This window comes from Solanum stenotomum, chromosome 1 (genome assembly GCF_019186545.1).
Source record: "Solanum stenotomum isolate F172 chromosome 1, ASM1918654v1, whole genome shotgun sequence".
NCBI classification, from domain to species: Eukaryota; Viridiplantae; Streptophyta; class Magnoliopsida; order Solanales; family Solanaceae; genus Solanum; species Solanum stenotomum.
Genome location: NC_064282.1, coordinates 95,240,538 through 95,257,416, shown reverse-complemented (window position 1 = coordinate 95,257,416; position 16,879 = coordinate 95,240,538). Strand labels below are relative to the sequence as shown.

At 32.5% G+C, this 16,879-nt stretch overlaps 1 long non-coding RNA gene and 1 pseudogene across 2 annotated transcripts in view; one reads left to right on the top strand and one right to left on the bottom strand.

Moving 5' to 3' along the window:
• Window positions 1-2,023, bottom strand: part of LOC125842106 (premnaspirodiene oxygenase-like) — a 3,647-nt pseudogene extending 1,624 nt beyond the window's left edge. Inside the window, exons 1-2 of the transcript XR_007443870.1 lie at window positions 1,027-2,023; window positions 219-726 (exon numbers count right to left, since the gene is read on the bottom strand). The product of XR_007443870.1 is annotated as a premnaspirodiene oxygenase-like (transcript). The remainder of the gene's footprint in view (window positions 1-218; window positions 727-1,026) is intronic.
• Window positions 2,024-14,799: 12,776 nt separating this feature from the next.
• LOC125842115 (uncharacterized) lies at window positions 14,800-16,380 on the top strand. The gene is made up of 2 exons (XR_007443871.1): window positions 14,800-15,305; window positions 16,231-16,380. It is a non-coding gene; the product is annotated as an uncharacterized LOC125842115 (long non-coding RNA).
• The last annotated feature ends 499 nt before the right edge of the window (window positions 16,381-16,879 follow it).

The window sequence follows — 16,879 nt, the reverse complement described above, 5'->3', positions numbered from 1 at the left end:
AAAAAAAAAAAAAAAATTGTTAGGGGATCCCGCGAACCGGCCGGTTCATCCGGGCCGGGACCGGGCCGGGTCGACCGGGACCAACGGGTGAACCGGACCTGTACCGGTCCCCTAATCCCGAAAGACCCATCCCCCCATATTCAAACGGGACCGGATCCGGCGGGCCGGTTCTCGGACCGGTCGCGGGTCGGGGCGGGCCGACCCGGTCCCCCTGCCACCCCTAGTCAAGTCCAAATCACTTGGTTTGATTCCACTAGGAAGTTTCCAATCAAAGTGATACAATAATTGTGCCAGTGGAAAATAAACATTAGCTAAGCCAAATGATATCCCAGGACAATTCCTCCTTCCACTACCAAAGGGAAGATATTCAAAATTATTATCAACAAAAATCCATAGAGTTATGCTCAAATCTTTCAGGTTTAAAGCTTTCTGCGTCATTCCAATATTTAGGATCTCTTCCAATTCAAGGGAATAGTGTAGCCGTTTATGTCTACTTCTTCCCTACATTCTCTTGGAAGCAAAAGGGGAAATGGAGGATGGAGTCTGAAACTTTCTTTAACGACCAACTTTAGGTATTTCAATTCTTCGACATCATTTTCATCAAATGTTTCTTTACCTTTGAACGCATTTCTTACCTCTGCTTGAGCTTTGGAGATTCTTCATCATTTCCACCATGGTCCAATCAATTGTTGTTGATGAAGTCTTTGTTCCCGCACCAAACATGTCCTTCATTTATGAGCAAGTTAATTGCTTATTTTCAATAATAAGCAATAGTTCATTTGGCTACGGATTCAACTAAATTCAATAGCTTCCATTCAAATTTATATATATATATATATATATATATATATATATATAATCTATTCAGAATCTAGTAAATAAACAAAGTTATGATCTAGAATTCATAAACTAATAATATATGTACGCAATCTTACTCTTAGCCTAATGAAGATAGAACAATTATTTTAGATAGATGACTCAATGCATATCATACTTAAATAACAATAAGAAGGAAAATGTACTTACAAAAATAATAGCTTTGATATTGTCGTTGGTGATTGGAAATTGAAAACCTCCCTCTTTCATTAGTCTTAGCAATGTGGCAACTAAATTACCTTCACCTCCTAATTCACCATTATTCTTGTGCTCATTGATGATGTTTTCAAGAATGACATCTAACTCATGGTGAGCATCCATAATTTTACCCTTCATTCCACATAATACATGAAGAAATTTTAGTGATGGAAATATATCAGCCACATCAAATCCTTCCATTAAACGTGATGCTTTTTTAACGAGTAGTATAAGTTCGTCTTGCTCTTCTAATACTTTCCCAAAGGTTGCTCTACAGGTCATAGAGCTTGAGAATTGGTAAAACTTTTTTGTTGCATTAACTGTCTCACCAGTAGATGATCGAAAAAAATCAATCATACGAAGAACTTCATCTTGTCTAATAGAGTTGAATGATTTAACATTTTTTGCGCTAAGCAATTCCAATAGACATATTTTACGCATTTGTCTCCAGTAATCTCCATAGGGGGAAAAGACAATATCAGTTCCGTTATAAAAGAGAATCTCGGCAGCTAAAAGCTTGGGCCTAGATGCAAAAGCGAGGTCATGAGTTTTTAATACTTGTTTGGCCATGTCAGGAGAAGTGACAACAACTAGAGAAACTTCACCCAGTTGAAGGTGCATAATTGGTCCATATTTTTTTGCTAAATCTCTAAGGACATGATGTGGAAGTCCACCTAGCAAATGAAACATGCTTCCAATTAAAGGTAATTTCCATGGACCATGAGGTAATTTTTTGGTTTTGCTATTGGAATTCTTCCATTTAAGTAACAAAAAGAGGGAAGACACAAAAAGGAAAAGGGAGAAGAAGTTGAAGAAATGCATATTTTGGGAGGGTAATTTGGCTTGATAGGTTCTGCAAAGTGTTGTTGCATATGCTCTTTTAGAGCTTTTTTGTTTTGGAAAGAAATGACACTTTTGTATGGGGATGGGGTGGAGTGTTGATATATCAAGAATTCATACGTATAGAAGATGAGAGTTAATGAAAATATAATTTAAATGTATATTTTTTGATAATTTTTTAAATTAAATTATAATTTAAAAATATTAACATAAATATCGACAAGACAATATTATATAGCGTTAGGATTACTACTTGTTATACAACCAGTACGTATGCATTCATGTCTGTATATGTGTATGACTGCTACTAGTGAATGTATAATATGTTTTGAATAAAAAATTGTTGGTATATGTTGAAAGTTCAATGATATAATAATATCGCCTTAATGTTTTCTTTTTTCTTTTTTCATAAAACATAAATAGGTCGTCCTTAGCTTTAACTTGACCTCCTCTGATATTTATATTTTCTAATTTTGGGTATGCACAAATAGGCATTTAAAAATATAAAATTAAATAAGTAGACATTTACATCCTACGCGACATAATATTCGTCACATAGGATCGCGTAGGACACAAACTGTCACATGAAACGTCATGTAGAATGTCATGTAGGATGTGTGTATCTATTGTTCAACTTTATATAAGCTTAAATATCTACTTTTACACATCTGAAAATGAAAGACATAAAATATATAAATTGAAACCAAGTTAAAACTCGTTTATATATTAAGCATCGTTTTCCTTATCTTTCGTGATAAGTTTATAGAAATGCATGACACATGTCACCCATTCCACTACACATGTTATAATCATATGAATTTTATTGAGATTAATTATCATAGGCAACCCCTCCCCGACTTTCCCCAATCCTCATACTTCTCTCCACACAATTAATTTTCACTATTCATGTCTAGTCCACATCTTTCATTAGGAATCTTTTGGTATGAGATATAAAGCAGGGAAAAGGGTGTGATATATTTTTTAATTTTATCATTTAGAGCTGATATACTCCTTGTTATAAAAATGGTTCACATGTACCTTCTACTATTATAAAATTGGCTCACATATACCCCTTATCGTTACTAAGTAACTCACATATACCCTTGCCATTACAAAAGTGATAAAATAATTTTAAATTAATTTTTTTGATATTTTTTTTTAAAATCATGCATTTGATTTTTTTCCAGAGATAAATTATTTTTTGCCTTCTTTGATTATTATTATTATTATTATGAGTAAAATTAGCGCGAATAATATCACGGAATTTATAAGATAATATTTAAAATCTATCAATCACTAAAACTTAGACACTATATTACGTAGTAACAAACATTAATAATGTAAAGGAAAATGAAAATTATTACATCTTATCATTTATCCTTTTCATTTATCCTTAATAACATAAGAATAAATTAATGATGGTAAAAATACATACCACAATCTGTAAAATAAGCAATGATGTCAGTGAGCCACTCAACAGAAGCAAAATACACAAATATTTAATTGTGAAGAAGAAGAAGAAGAGGTTCAAAAATTTCGTTGTTTTAAAATGAGAGGAAATCCCTCTATTTATAGACAACAATGGGTAGTGTGAACAAATGTTTATTGTGCCTTATTGGAAAAGTTACAACTATTTGGAAAAGTTGCAACCCTTCGGAAAGGTCACAACCTTTCATAAAAGTCACAACTTTTCATAAAAGTCGCAACTCTTCATTAAAGTTGCAATTTTTCATAAAAGTCGCAACTCTTCATTAAAGTCGCAACTTTTCATTAAAGTCGCAATTTTTCATAAATGTAACAGCTTTTCATGAAAGAGGAAGGCTAATTTTGGAGATAAATAAATTAAAAGGAAATTCTGGTTTGTGGAGGCGCCACGTAGGCAGGCCTAAGATTCTTTTATATATATATATATATATATATATATATATATATATATATTACTATTATTATTTGTGTTTCTTAGTCTTATTTCATTTTTCTTTCATTCTTTAGAGTAAAAATAAGATAAATAAAAAGAAAGAAGTGTGAACGAAAAAAAAATAATTTAAAACTATTTTTTTTGCAGCTATATTGTAATTAATTTTTATATTTGTAAAGAAAGATTGCGGCATCTATAATAAATTTTACAAAAAATAAGCGAAAAAAAATTTGACCATCAAAATAATAAATTTAAATTAGTTGTTGAATTAGAAAAAAACGTTTGAGAAGGATCAAATATACCTCTACATGGATTATTATTTTTATGAAAAAAATTAATAAAAAATAATTTTTTTTTCACTTCTATTAGAGAAAATGAGTATATGTGAGCCATTTGTGTAACAATAAGAGTATATATGAGTCACTCTTATAACAACTTTAAAGGGAGAAGGCACAAGTATCCCCCTAGACTATGACTGAAATCTCAGAGACACACCTTAACTAAACTAAAGTCCTAATACCCCCCTCCCCCCCGAACTCATTTTATATATAATATTGTACACCTTTTGACTTATGTGACACACTCCGTGACTCCACGCAGTTGAGGCGAGAAAATGTTCAAATAGCCCCCCCAACCTATTACCGAATTCTCAACTATACACTTAAACTTTATTGGGTCCTATCACCCCCTAAACTGTTTAAAACTTAAATTATTACCTCTCTAATTGCTGATCTGGCAAAGTAGGTGTATTTCACTCTCTTTGAGAGAGTGAGCAAAAACATAAATTATTAAAATTTTATTTTTAATTATTTTTTATTAATATATGTATTTTTATTTATATATTTTCTTTATTTATTATCTTTCTTCTTTCTCTCACCCCCTTTCTGTCACTGTCAGCTCCAAACGGATCTTCACGCCTGAGCTTCGACCAAGAAAGAACAGTGAAATAACCAGACCGCCTACACCATTGGAGGAGCAACTTCACCGAATCAAAATCCCTTTAGTTGTCTCTTTTCCTCGTCACTGTTAACAAGCAGCAAGATGCCAACGAACCATCAAACACCACACCTTTTTTTTCTTCTGACGACGAACAATCAATAAAATCCCAGTCAAACATTTTTTTCTTTGGTGGTGGAATTGACAGATTTACCATGATTTTGATGTCTTTTCAGTCTGAAGCTTTATTCTCAAGAGAAAATGGTGGAGAGTTCTTTTAGTGGGTAAAAAAGATAATGATGAAAGTGGATGAGATGATAAAGAGAGAGGCAGAGGTGGGGGAAGACCCCCACTGTATCCATCAACATTTTCTCCAAATGAAGCTTATGCAAAAATTTAGGGTTAAAAAATAGTTGAAGAAAAGAAGGAGACCAAGAGAAATTATTTTTCTTTTAAAAAAAGAACAATTGGTGAAATACAAGTGTAAGTGCGTGTGTTTCACCCACTTGACACTTGACTGGCTATGGCATTTCAAGGGGGTATATATTCCATTTTAAAAAAGTTTAAGGGGGTAATAAGATCCCCATGAAGTTAAAGTGTGTAGTTGAGAATCTGACCATAGATTGGGGGGCTATTTGACCATTTTCGCATGTAATATATTTGGATGTCACGTAAGCCAAAAAGGTGTACAAAATTACAAAAAGAATGAGTTCGGTGGGGGGGAGGGGGGGGGTAATAGGACCTTAGTTTAGTGAAGGTTTTGTCACGACCCGAGTCTACACCTGGACGTGGCCGGCACTCAAGAACTATTGTTGGTCCCCAAGCGAACCCTCATCCTGGCTGACTACAAGCGGAAGACTAACTTAAGCATGCAAAAGCTTAAAACTGAAATAAAATTCATGAAAATCAACTTTGCAAAACTTTTACTCAAATGAACAACTTAGAATAAAAATAATATATTCAACTTGCCATAAAATAGGCAACTTAAGTCCTTAAAAGATTTAACAAAATAAATGATAAATAATACAGACTTCTCAACTATACTAACTATCTATGAAACCTCTAACTGATAAAGATGGAAGTCGGGGCAAGACCCACGACATCTTGACTAAACTAAAATTAAATGAAATCCTTCGAAAACAAGGAGACTCACCATAGCTAACTCGAACTCCCGGATGTATCATTAGAGCTCCTGTTGATGATACTGAATGCTTGTGTCTGCATCATGAAAAGATGCGGGGCAAATGGCTCAGTACGTGGAATGTACAAGCATGTAAGGGGAATTCTAAAACATAACCTAGCTTGAACTTGATAAAAAGGAAACATACTTACCTCTTTTCAAACTCACTCAACTCAACTCAACTTAAGAATAAGATACTTAACTCAAGGATTAGATACTCAACTTCAAAGATATGATACTCGACTCAATGAAGCACAAATCAACTCAAGATACTCAACTTAATGTCACGACCCAAAAATGGACGTGATGACACTCGTCTTAACCCACCAAGACAAGTCAGCCTAAAACTCAACCATTACAATAAAATGCGGAAATTTTATAATCAACTCAAAAATACCCCAAAAATCTGGTTGTCACGTGTACAAGCCTCTAAAGTATTACAATTTATTCAAAAGAAAAATACAAGTCTCAAATGACCTTGTTTCTAGAATAGAACAAGATCATAAATAGGAGTAAGAAAGTCCATTGAGATGACAAACAACTACCTCACAAATCTCCAAGAAGCCTCGGAAAATAAGAGGATGGAAAGTATCACAAAGGTCCGGGCAAGTAACCTACAAAAAATGTAGTGGCAAGGGGTGAGTACCAAACCACACGATACTCAGCAAGTAAACCTCTAAACACAAACTAAGGGAATAGAATACGGGTACTCCTTACACACCAACTGAACCTCCACAACTACAACATACATAAAACTAGTCCAACCTAACAGTTCACAATTTACAAAGCACATAGTTCAACAACAATACTCTAACAATTGCATATCTTCAACAACATGCTCAATATTCATCAGTCACAAGTTCCACAGAAAGGCACTCGCAAGATCAGCAACACACAAGACCAAGTTCACCAATAATAAAGATGTGCAATGCAATGAAATGCAATGTCAAGTATAGTGATGCATGTCTGACCTAACGATACACATCCACTGTCTCTCAGTCTAGGACCCATGGGACATATCTGTCCATGCATCCATCACGACGCGCGATACGACCCTCGATAATAGTAACCATCGCGGCGCGCGATACGTCCCTCGAAATATAGTATCCGTTGAGGCGTGCGACACATCCCTCGAAATGGTACATCATCTTTAATTTCTTATTCTTTCTCAGTTCACATAACACTTGTCACAACCATGTCTCAGAACAATGCAAATGACATGTTCACACAAATAATGAGGAGACAACCATTTTCATAACATTGCACAATTCACAACAACACAATCATGATACAACATCAACAATGATTCAACAAACCTTTCAAACCATTCTCAACACATCATAAACAATTAATCACATTGCCTTTTATTACCCCTTATTCATCATTAGAATTAATCAATGTGGACAAGTCAACCCATCACCAAGTCTCATTAACCCCAAAACACATATTACTAGGAAATACACGAATTCCATACACTTAACAAGGGTTTAGAAATCCACTTGTCTCAAATAATCGAACAATCACTTCGGGTCTTGAGCCTTCCCTTTTCGTTGTACTTCTAACTCAAACCAATTTATTCACATTAATAATCACAATAAAATTTCGAAACTAACAACACCCACATTACTATAGGTTTAGCCTAGACTCAAAAAACTCACTCAAATTTATAATCAATTTCCTTATCTTGCTAACACGTTAACTCTCATATTTCCAAATTTCAAGTGTGGAGTATAGTCTCAATATCTCAAAATAACATAATTTTAATGATCTTTATGTATCACAATACACCCACTATTTTATTACATATCTCAATTATTACCAAACTTGAACTTTATAAGATAATCAATAAGAAGGAAAAAAAAAGAACGGGGAACAATTTAATAAAGTTACAAAATCAGTAACTTAACAAATCCTTAAGCCATCCATCATCCTACCCTTTTAGTCATTATACTACCACTTTTATAATTCCAATTATTACCTCAATCACTTGGTAATTATTAGTAATGATTGCAGACAAGGTCTGTTTCACCCACATTCACGTTGCACCAGCAATATCTAACCCCCAACTTTATCTAATATTACATCTACTATTGTCGTTGTATCCCTAAAATCTCAACTAATTTAATAGTATAACTTTAATATGTTAATTTCAAGAATATTACAACAGATTGGTTTCTTAACCATCACTGTTACATCATGACGATCATTCTTTGCATATATATGTATATGGCATAATGCATATTCAATCATTACTAATTAACCCCAATAATAAATAAATGGAACAATAAAGTTTAACAATTACTAGAACGTGAATTCTTTTGATTTTCCGTCGGCCGCCCTTAGCACTTATTTATTCAATATCATAAACTATGAAGACCCACTACTACTTATCAATTGTTTTGCACAAACCACAATAACTTACGCTTACTAAGAATTGTACAGACCCAGTTTTCAGCCAACTTAATTTGGTACTGTCAGAAAACAAGGATCATCTCATTTTTTTACCAGTCCATTTAGTTATGATTAGTATTCATACCCTGTACACTAATATATATATACGAATAAGAAAGAATAATTAGATAGATTCTTACCTAAAGGCACTCCCGCTTCCTCCTTTGAAATTGAGCGTCGTCATAGGGTTTCTCTCTTTCTTGCTGTGACTAAAAGAAATAATCTCCCCTTTATTTAATTATGGTTTTATTATTTTACATGGGTTAAGTGGTATTAATTATACTATACCACTTGGCCCATTAATCACCAACTAAAATTAAGTATTTAAAATCACTCGTCAACTAAACAATCGTATTAACAAATAACTCAAAAATTTCCAAACCAACTTCTCAAATTGATCAAAAGTGACTCGGGATAACTATCGAGATGAGTAAAACGGTAATTTTATAATAAAAACTCAAAACCGATTTTCTGGGTCATTACACTTAAAGTACTCAACTCGAAATACTCAACTTAACTGGACTCATTTCAATATAAAGCAGTTTAAAGACATGTGCAATATAAAGAAAAGTTGTTTAAAACATGGTTTTTCAACTCTGTGTATTTATAAATACAATGATAACTATGTATGTATGCAGCGATATAATATGAACTCTGAGATATATGTAAAAATACAAAATAAACTGATGTATATAAAATACAATAACTTCTGTGGGAGTTTCTCTAACCGACAACCATCACATAAGAGTTATTGTGATGATACAACGATCTTCCTCACGTTGCCAGCGCATCCTATACCCGGCCAAATGTATAGGACCTGAACTACTAAGTGGATCCACTAGTCTATTGTGAAAAAGATTCATCCAAAAAGTATGACCCTTTTCTGCCCATGGTGGCTACTGGTTTATGAGGGTTGTGAGTTGTCCGAACTCTCCCCCATATCGGTGCTCAATACTACTCCCAAAAATATACTAGCTCTTATGTTTAAAAACATACTTCTTTCTGTTGATTTGAGATAATTGCTCAAAAACTTAGCTCAAAGGCTATCTTGGAAATCTCAGTTTCCTCTCTTGTTTCATTTAGAAAGCGATTACTCTTTTCTGAAAATTTGCCCGAAAGCTCTTTGGAAATCTCAATTTTCGTTCTTATTTAAATGTGAAAACATTTATAAACTCTTTGGGAATACTTAGTTCCCATATACTTTTGAAGAAATGAACTTTTAACTTTACTCTTTACTGAACTCAAAACTTAAGTCTTACAACAAAGTTAAAATATTTGTAAAAGACTTCTTAAAATATGGTTCATGCAGAATTATGGACGTGAACGACTCGATGCAAGGTTTTCAATAACCATAGATATATCTCAATACTTGGAACTCAAGAACTTCACTAATACTACTCATTTAAAGAATGCTCAACTCAGAGGGTTCATGTGGAATTATGAGCATGAACTACTCACTCAAGGACTCAAATATACTTCTCATCTCAAGATTGTTCGACTTATAGGGTTCATGCGAAATTATGGGCATTAACAATTCAACTCAAGGACTTCATGTGTAACATGTAATAGTGTCATGATTATAAATATAATCTCATAGGGGATTAGGAACTCAATACTTAGAACTTGGAGATACTACTCCTCTCGAAGGTACTCAACTGATGAAGTTCATACGGAAGTTATGGACATGAATGACTCGACTCAAGGGTCGAAATATCAATAAGGAACTCATGTATACGACTCTTCTCATTCTTATACTTACTTCCTCAAAACTTAACTCAAATCGATGATGGATCTCAAAGGATTAACAATTGAACTCAAAGAATTTCTTGAACTCTACTCTTAACTCTCTCTTGAATGTGAATTATGAATTTAAGAGTTATCGTTCATGGTAGGAAGGATATCGTGATGATAAAGTGGACTCATGAATACATTCTCCTCATTCTCATACTCACTTGCTCGAGTCTTGAAATAAATTATTTAAATTTGTAGAAGGTTCTTCAAAGAAAACTCAAAGGGACTATCTCAAATGTTCGGAATAACTCTCAAGGCTTAACTCTTAACTCTACCTTGAATTTGGATTTATGGATTCAAGGTTATGATTCATGTTCATNTCTCCTCATTCTCATACTCACTTGCTCGAGTCTTGAAATAAATTATTTAAATTTGTAGAAGGTTCTTCAAAGAAAACTCAAAGGGACTATCTCAAATGTTCGGAATAACTCTCAAGGCTTAACTCTTAACTCTACCTTGAATTTGGATTTATGGATTCAAGGTTATGATTCATGTTCATAGATGATTTCTAGATGTTTAGAAGTCATTTAGAGTAGTTAGAATCAATGGAAAGTGTTAGGACACTTTAGAATAACTTAAATAGGCTAAACGATGAAAAACTGGTGAAAAACGCTGATGGGAGAGCGTCCTTGGCGCGCTGAGCCAGGCCCCAATTTACTGGGGCTCGTTTCTGGCGCACTGCTGGCGTATTACCCCAGCCTTCCAGGCGCAACGGAGGCGCGTCGCGCCAGCATTGCCCCAAGCAAAACTAACGAACTTTTCCCTTGTTTTCTGACTTTAAATCGCTTTTAATCGATTTCTTTTCTCAAGTTTTCCTTAGATTCAATCACCCAACCTAAGTACTCATTAATCCACTCAAAACAACACTCAAAACCATCACTTTAATCTCAAGATATCTTCAAAACCCCAACAAAATAAGATTTAGGATGAACTTCAAGAACACCTATCAAATACTCAAATCCTTCAACTTTTTGAGAATGAAACTTTACTGAAAATAATGTGTTTGGCGTGTGGGTGAACTAACCCAACATTATGGAAGCTTACATACCTCTTAGGGATCAAACCCATGGCGACAATCCGCAAGAACTCTCAAGAATTTCGACGAACGCTTCGATCCTTTCTCTTTTCTCCTCTTCTCTCTTCTTCTTTTCTCTTCTTAAACTCTCAACTAAAACCCTAGGAATAAACTAGGATTATAAAATTGAACCCAATCATATTAGACCCCTAAAATATTACTAAAAACGAATTAAATCTTATTGGGTAAGGAAAAGACCAAAATACCCCTCTAAAATCTGGTTTTGACTTTCCTTGTCTAGACATCCCAACTTCAAATGGACATATCTCCATCATACGATATCGAAACTGAGCAAACTTGGTGGCGTTGGAAAGATAATTCAAAGATATTTCCTACAGTATCTGGTATCACACCTAAATCATCTTGAGCTAGAAGTTATGGTCATTTGAAGTCGACCCAAAACTCATACTTAGCTTAGCTTGCAAAATTTCAGATTTTTCTATTTCCAATTTAATTATTTTTGGAACTCAAGGTCCTACATCTAGTGACCTTAACACTTAAGAAATTTTTAATTTCTTGATAAAATCTCACTCACTACGAAGAACAGTTCAAATCTTAATTCGAAAATTTTTCTGGGGTGTTACAGGTGTGCCTCTAGGATGTGAGTCATAGTCTAGGAAGATACTTCTATCTGTTGACACCCAATTTGGGCCTAACATTTTCAAAATTCATAACTTTTAAGTTTTATTTATTTAATAGTTCAAGATAAATTTTTTAAATTTTAAATAAGTTTATCGATAACTATCCTTATTTATCAAAATTTAGTATTTTTTATTAGTTAATTTTAAAATTGCATTTTTTACATGTCATTAGTTACGTTCATTACATTTTTTAATATTCATTTTATTAATTACTTTTATTAATATCAATTTTGGTGTTTTTAATACAGTCTAGAAAACTATTAAATTAGGATAATAGTTATATACACAGATATTTTATTTAACCAACAATTTTGAGTCATAATCTCAAACTAACACAATTTGAGCCCATTACATAATTATTTTCCTATTTAAGTTATTGATTAGGTCAAAAATTATGGGAGGGGGGGNGGATTTTTTTAGAGGTAAGAATTTTCTAAATGAAAAAACCCTAATTTTTTTTCATCTCCCCTTTTCCTCCCTTAGGGCATCTCTAACCCAATCCTCTATTTTACTCTCCAAATATAGAGTTTTCTATTTTTTCAGACAACCAACTCCAACCAAATTCTCTATTTTACTCTCTAAAAAGGAATTTTTTTCTCTCTCCTCAATATTATATTATTATTTCCATTTCATTCTTATTTTCTTATTTCATAATATAAATCCTTTATTTCTTTTTTCCCAAATAATTACTTTATATAAATTTTAATGTGATATGAAATTATATTTTATTCTAAATTTTTAAATAACATAAATTGCAAGAAAATATAATATAATACATAAATTAGGGGACAAATTCAAATAAAAGTGACATACAATTACATAAACACTCAATTTTCAAAATTATTACGTTGCTCCCATAAATGCTCTATTAATGCATTACGGAGTTCAAAATGAACATTTTTGTTCTTAATTTTTTTATGTCTATTTTACTCTCCAAATATAGAATTTTCTATTTTTCAAGACAACCAACTCCAACCCAATTCTCTATTTTACTCTCTAAAAAGGAATCTTTTTCTCTCTCCTCAATATTATATTATTATTTCCATTTCATTCTTATTTTCTTATTTCATAATATAAATCTTTTATTTCTTTTTTTCCAAATAATTACTTTATATAATTTTTAATGTGATATGAAATTATATTTTATTCTAAAATTTTAAATAACATAAATTGCAAGAAGATATAATATAATACATAAATTAGGGACATATTCAAATAAAAGTGACATACAATTACATAAATACTCAATTTTCAAAATTATTACGTTGCTCTCATAAATGCTCTATTAATGCATTATGGAGTTCAAAATGAGCATTTTTGTTCTTAATTTTTTTATGTCTAGCTAAAAATTATTCAAATCGGAGATTTTCATCTACCACCATTTCTATAGTTAGAGTTGGAGCCTCTACGACATCTTGAATTGGTACATTGAGATCACGTTCATTCTCAATTATTATGTTGTGCAGTATAATACATGTAGTCATTATATCATGTAGCACTTCCTTTCTCCAAAAACGTGACGGTCCTACAATAATTGCAAAACTCCAAATGCACGTTCATCATCTTTTCGGCACGATTCTTGTTTCATCGCGAAATATTTCTTCTTTTGAGAATGAGGATCACGAATAGTTTGAATCATTGTAGACCATTTAGAATATATACCATCAGCTAAGTAATAACCCATATCGTATTCATTTCCTTGAATAACATAATGGGTAGGAGGTGCAATACCGCTAGCAAGATTGGAAAATAAATGTGATGACTGTAAAACATTAATATCGTTATTGGTGCCAGACAAACCAAAATAAGCATGCCATATCCAAAGGTCCTAATCAGCAACAACTTCAAGAAATATTGTTGGTGATCCACTACGACCTACGTATTACCCAGCCCATGCCGTTGGACAATTTTTCCATTTCCAGTGCATGCAATCTAGATGACCTAACATTCATGGGAAACCACGCTGCTCACCAATGTGTAGAAGTCTCGCAACATCGTTAGGTGTTGGTGATCTCAAATATCGCTCACCAAAAACCTCTATAGTAGAAACTATTAGTGATCCAAATGTTCGTGATTACCTGCAACGAGAACAACAACGAATACTTGATAAAAGAAATCGACAATCACAATCGCAGTCACAACCGCAATCACAACCACAATCGCAACAATTTTCGAAATCATATCCTAATTTTTTCCGAATAGTGTTAAATCTGGAAACGACCTACGAATTTCTAAATTATTGTTGTGATCAATTAATTATTATGTTATGTATTGTGTTTTATCTTGTATTTAAATTATTATGTTATGTATTATATTGTATTGTTAAATTGTATTTAAATTATTATGTTATGTATTGTATTGTTGTTTTGTATTTGAATTATCATATCATGTATTGCATTTTTAAATTAAATTTTTTCATCTTGCCATTTTAATTTTGCGTATTCTTTATAATGAAAATTAATGTTCACGAAAATTAGAAAAAAAATTAAAATACTATTAATTTGAAATTAAAATAGTATATATTAAATAATATTTTTAAAAATATATTATATTACATTTAAAAAAGAATTATAAATATTAGATATTTAGTTAATGGAATTATATGTAAAATAATATGTTAATTAAAAAGTAATAAAAATAATAATAATATAATTAAAAAGTGAAATAGAGAATATGAATTTGAAAAATTACTATTCAACTCTCTAAATTTAAGGAATAGAAGATGATTTGGAGATGGATTGGAGTGCTCATTCTTTATTTTACTCTCCAAATATAAAGAATGAAGAGTAAAATAGAGGTGGATTGGAGATAGTCTTAGCCTCAACCACCTCAAACCCCACCAAATCCCCCACCTCCCTCTTCTTCATTTTTCCGGCACGAACTTCGACGGAATACAACCAAATAGAAGCACAAAACAATCTCTTTCTTCTCCACCAGATCCACCCCAAATCCGCCAGAACACCACCAAAACAGACCCACCACGAGCTCACAGCCACCCATCACAACCCATGTTCCCCTTCTTGCTCGCTACCCCCAGATCAACGAACAGCAAAAAAATAAAGTACCACTACAAACCAGTCCTCAAACAGAAGCTCCGCCACTCCAAAACAACCCATTTTCCCCTTCTTGCTCGCTACCCCCAGACCAACGAACAACAAAAAAATAAAGTACCACTACAAACCAGTCCTCAAACAGCAGCTCCACCACTCCAAAATAACCAGAAAATGCCATTTCCGGCAAGGAGCACGAAGCTCGAACAACAGCAACCAAGCACGACTCCATCGTGATTCCAACACCGGCGAACTCCCAATTTCCAGTGAGCCATCAGACTAACCAGACCCACATCGAAACCCATTGCAAACATCTGTTCAAACCAGAAATGCAACAACTCAAACTCCGGTAACCCCTCTTTCACTTCGATTTTCTTTTCAATTCCAGATCTGGCCGGAGGGGTTCAAACTCCGGCCACCTCTATGTTTATATTTTTTTTTCTCAAGTTTATATGCTTTTTATTGTTGATTCTTTCAAGTTTTGGGACTGATTTCTCTTTTTTCAGTGAGTTTTGTTTATAGTTTGGTATATAGCCTTTTTTTTATTGTTTGCTTCGTCTCTATTTGATATTGTTGTTCTTCATGCACGTCTTCCCAGATTGTGTTTTGCTTTGCCAGGATTATAATATTGTGATTTGTTTTAATATACTTTTTTTTTAAAAAAATAAAATAATGGATATCACTGTTTTGTCTTTTTGTTAATGAACCCTTTTATATTTGGTTTAGTTGATTAATTTTATTCATTGCACATTGTTTACCTATAGCTTTACATAAATCATGTTACTATTTAATTGTTATTGTTTTGTCAAGTTGTTAACCGTTGGTGCTTCTTGTTGTTGTTATTATTATTATTATAATTATTATTATTTTTATTATTTATTTAGTTATGTTATTATAGTTTGATAGTTACATTGACGTGTGGTTATTATTATTTAGTTATTGTTTGGATGTTTCGTTACTTTTATATGGTTATAGTTTTGAATTGTTGTACTTGTCTTATATTATTTCTTGTTGGTTTCATACAAGTTTATGTTAAAATTTTATTCGTTAATTGGCCAATGAAAAAATCTCTTCGTCGATTTTAGAGGCCTTCTAATTTTAAAAGATGGAAATTTAGTTTAAGTTCATATTTTTACAAGTTGAAATTGACCGATAAAGAAATTATCGTTGATTTCTAAGGTCTCCCATGTTAATAAGACGGACTTTTATCTTTGAGTTATTCATTTTTATTCATATTTATTTAGTACTAACACTTTTACTAAGTGTTTTTATAGATACACGGAGCTACTTCCCATTGAAGCTATTCGAACCGAGTTCGAATTATAATTTTTATTTATTATTGTATATATTTATTGTCGTTAAGCAAACTTATGCCTTTTCTTATTATTATTTTATTTGTTTATTATATTTTTATATTTGTTTTTATCTCCTCCTCAATTTGAAAAAATGAATTCAGTCGGGATCCACATTTGTGAATTTTGAAGAATGCCTAACACCTTTCCTTCGAAATAATTTGAACTCTTTACTTAGAATCTAATGGTTTTGTAGATTGTTTAATTGGTTTCCTAGTTTTTTCCTAAAATTGGGTGATGATTCCTTTAAAACTCGTTTTTTCTTAAAATTCTTTTAAAATTGAGTTAATTGATTATTTTTTGAGTCATCGCGACGCTTCTCCTTATTTGAATAAAGTAGGGATGTAAACACTATCTTTTCCCCATATTACACGATGGCAAAGTTATCCCAGAATAACTTGTTCCCAACCAAATGACCCATTAAGTTATAGTTTAATGGTGTTTGATGGCTACTAACTATTGTTAAATTTTTAGATTATTAAATTTTATATAACTATATGTATTAAAAAGTTTGTAAGGGTAAATATTTATTTTTAAAAAGAAGATATAGACATGTGATCTGATCTATTAA